This window comes from Apaloderma vittatum, unplaced genomic scaffold, assembly GCF_000703405.1.
Source record: "Apaloderma vittatum isolate BGI_N311 unplaced genomic scaffold, ASM70340v1 scaffold14419, whole genome shotgun sequence".
In the NCBI taxonomy this organism is placed as follows: Eukaryota; Metazoa; Chordata; class Aves; order Trogoniformes; family Trogonidae; genus Apaloderma; species Apaloderma vittatum.
In genome coordinates, this window is record NW_009733610.1 from 7,058 (window position 1) to 11,045 (window position 3,988).

A 3,988-nucleotide genomic window follows, 5' to 3' on the forward strand; every position below is an offset into this window, starting at 1 on the left:
GCGCTGGGGCTCAGCCACGCTGAGCAGTACCTGCTGTGCCACAAGCGAAGTCCCTTGGAAATCTTGAAGGGAGATCCATGTCTCTCAATTTGTGTCCTCTCCTCTTGTGGGGTGGGATGTCGTGGAGCCTTTGCTGAGGAAGACTGGACAGGATGCTTGGGAGCCTGAGTGTCTGTTTCTTAACTGAGAGGCTGACCAGAACACTGCTGACCACAAAACAGGGAGACAACAGTGTCTGCATGCCCAGCTACAGGCTCATTTTTCATAAAGTGGTTGAAGGTGCATTGACAGATCATTATTTCTGTCTCCAAATCCCTAGCTGTCAGGCACACCAGACTGGGAGACAGGTGAGGCGAAGTGTTCATCCATCTTGACAGGACACACCACTCAGCTTGGATATTTCTCCTAACAAAAATCCATCTCTCACTTGTTTTTCAGCTGCTCCCATCCCCTGGATGTCAGGTTTCACGCCACACGATGAAAAATCCTGGAGGCAGACTCATCACTTCTGCTGTCAGGACACGACGGGGAAGCACAGCCAGGAGAGGGTCACCATGGGGAGAGAGCATGGAAACCCCCCTCCCAACTCACATGTGCACCCCACCAGCCGACGTGCACCCAGCGTGGGGCCCAGCTCTGCCCGTGCCCTGTTGCCCGGTGCCGGAAGGCATCGAGCTGAGCCGCCTGGTCCATTCCTCGTCGAGAAACCAGAAATCTCCTGACACGCATCAGGACGATGGGGCGCATAAGGACCAGGGGCGAGCTGTCAGGCTCTGCCATCCAACACAGGGGACTTCATCCTGTGGAGCAAGGGGACACGGTGGCAGCACTGGCTGTGCCGAGGTTCTGTCAGCTCGGCTTCAGCAGCGCCCAGGGCACCTCCCGAGCGCAGACACTTACCCCGCGTCCCCAGAGGAGGGCACTCCCAGACCAGCACATGACGGGAGCAGTTCCTCCCTGCAGCCCCCCAGCCGCAGATCTGGGCCCTGGGAATCTCCAGAGGATGGTCCCCGCTGCTGAGCCACAGGAAAGCTCCTGCCCGGGGAGGAATCACACAGGCTGGAAACAACGTCACATCTCTAAAGCCCTGTAACCACCTCCATGCACATGCTCCAAACACATTGCACTTAGTCTCCAGCTTTGGGGCTTCCACAGTGTCCACCCACATCTCAGTGTGCTTTGCCAAGCCAAGTCGGTAAGATTACCCATCTCCTGACCTGCTGGCCCAGCACTGCAGGGAGGGACGCAGCAGGGACCGGTAGCCTGGGTTACGTTGCACGTCAGACCTGTCTGGCCACGAAGCCTTTTCGAGTTGAAGGATGGGGACCAGCAGCTCTGACACTGCTGCTCTGTGTCACTGCAGGGGAGCTGCTGCACAGAGGTGCTTGCACAGAGGTGGTTGGATAACAGGATCTCACTCAGCTGGGTGTCCCCCAGTCCCAGGTCCTTTGCCGTAAACACAGGGTTATACCAGACAGTGCTTGGGATGGTGGCAAGGACTTGGGGTGGCTCTGGGCTGTCCCAGGGTGCTGGCAGGGCAGCTGCAGTGACAGGCAGGATGGAGATCGAGCAGAGCAGGGTGGGCACGGGGCCACGGCAGACCCGGGGCCTTGGGTGCAAACTGAGATGCTGCTCTCTGCTTCTCTACCTCATGTAGCCGTCTAGGGCAAAGAGGAATGGATCTTCCTTTTGGCAAGGACTTGGGGTGGCTCTGGGCTGTCCCAGGGTGCTGGCAGGGCAGCTGCAGTGACAGGCAGGATGGAGATCGAGCAGAGCAGGGTGGGCACGGGGCCACGGCAGACCCGGGGCCTTGGGTGCAAACTGAGATGCTGCTCTCTGCTTCTCTACCTCATGTAGCCGTCTAGGGCAAAGAGGAATGGATCTTCCTTTGTTCTGGCAGCCTGTGAAATACCAGACCTTATTTTTCCCCATCATTTCAGGAGCTGCTGTCTCCCTTGTTAGGTGCTATGTTTCCTACAAGGCAGCTGAAAAAGTCCCATTAGCCCTCTCATAGCAATGTTTCATTCTCTGATAATTTTATATGCCGGCAGCTGAACTCTCTGAGAATTAGTAATAAGAAATACCCTCTTACATAGTCCTAATACTGCTATTTCTAATAAAGACCTGTGTTCGGTCGCATTCCGCTCGTTGCTTTGATCTGGTACCAGCAGAATCTGAAAACACCTCCAACAGCTCGGAGAGCTGCCAGGAATGAGCCTATTGATCATGGTGAGTCAGAGCTTTCACAAACCTCTGCACCAAGTATCTCCAGGCACGGTGCTGTGGCTGTGGGCCGGAGGCCAGCGTGAGAAACAACGGCCAACCCCCTAGCTGATGGACACTGTGGGACTGGGCTGGGTGTCTGAGGACTCAGCCCCGGCTCACCCACCCCAGGCTGTGGAGGGAGGGTGGGACGCCTGAGCACTGCAGCAATGGAGGGTCCGGACACCATCTTGCTATGTGGGCACTGCTGGGGGCCTTCCTTGGACCCACCTCCACCCTCCAGCAGCACCTCATCCTGCTCAGTCTGTAATGCCTGGCTGGGCAGATTGGGGCAGGGTGTAGTCTGGACACACTCCACCCAGACCCCGAGCAATGCACGGCAGCAGCAGGTCGCTGTTGGGGCACGCTGGGACCTCCCCCCGCAGCGAGCATCACAGCTCCTGGCTGCAGCCTGCAGAGCCACACACACCGCTTCCACCTCCGAGGTGGAGCAGAAAAACACCCTCTTGCATCCACTCAGAAACTTCAACTGCTAAAATGTCATCTTGAAATGTCACAAGCCTTTTGTCTTTTTCCACTCTGCATGAATATCTGTTTCACACAGAACAGGGAGAGCTCAGCTGCTTCAACCACCACCCCCTAGGCTGGCGAGTCCTGGTGAGTAATGTGCCTGAATCACCTACAGGGTCTCATTCTGCCAAAACTCTGAAAAGAGATGGGTTTCTTTTGACCATCCATCTCTAAGTGGATGATGTGCAGACACGTGTCCCTGGAGCAGACGTGGGGCTCATCTCAGGCTGCAGCTGCGACACTGCTGAGCTGCACAGGCTCACGAGTGGCCAAAGGAAACACAGAGGTCCAGCTCCAAAAGAGCTCAGCACCCCAACACAGGTCACAGCAACACAGCTTATGAGGCCAGACCAACAGGGTCAGGAGGTTAGACTAGAGACTGAAGGAAGGTGCAGACAGCTGTGGGGCAGTCCCGCTCTGCTGCCAGGAAGCCACAGGCAGTGTTGTTGCAGGTCCCCACCCAAGTCACTGCGATGGTGGCAGGGGAAGAGGAAGGCTGGCAGCCTGGCAGAGGAAGGGCAGAGCCTTGGAAAATGGGAGGGCCAAGGGTGATCCGTGATGTTGGAAAGTGGTTGCATGCAGTCCTGCTTTACACCAAAAGGCTCCCCAAGGCTGGCACCCCTGTCCCCTCTGTCACCCCTCTCCCCTCTGTCACCTCCACCAGATGCCTGGATGCTGGCCACCAATTTCTCACCTGTTCTCAAATCTGGCTCAAATCTCTGAGTCCAGGATTTGTCCCCTCGAGCTGAACTCCTCCACCCCAGGCTGCTGTAAATCATGGTGCTGCTTGATGCTGGGGAGGGGGTTTTCCCTTGCTTTGTGGCTGCAGGCGCAGCCTCACAAACACATCTGAGAGGCACCCACAGTGCAGGGCTCCTCTGAAGTAAAGTGTCCCAGTACTGGTAGAAGGAATAATAAAACTATCCAGCAGTTGCTGAAGAACCGGCCTTTTTCCACATGACAGCAACATGTAGACCAGCTGTGGATGTAATTTTCTCACAGGGAAATCCCAAGTTTTCCTAGTGCCTTTCCCAGATGCTTTCCCAGGCAGGGCGGTGTTGGTTCTGTAACACAGAAAGAATAAGTGCAGAAAGCAGTTTTCCATAATAAACTACTGTTATTAAAGAAACCCTCACTCCAGTGCACAAACAGTAAAAAACCCCCCTCCTCTTTCATTAAAGCGGTTTTTTATATA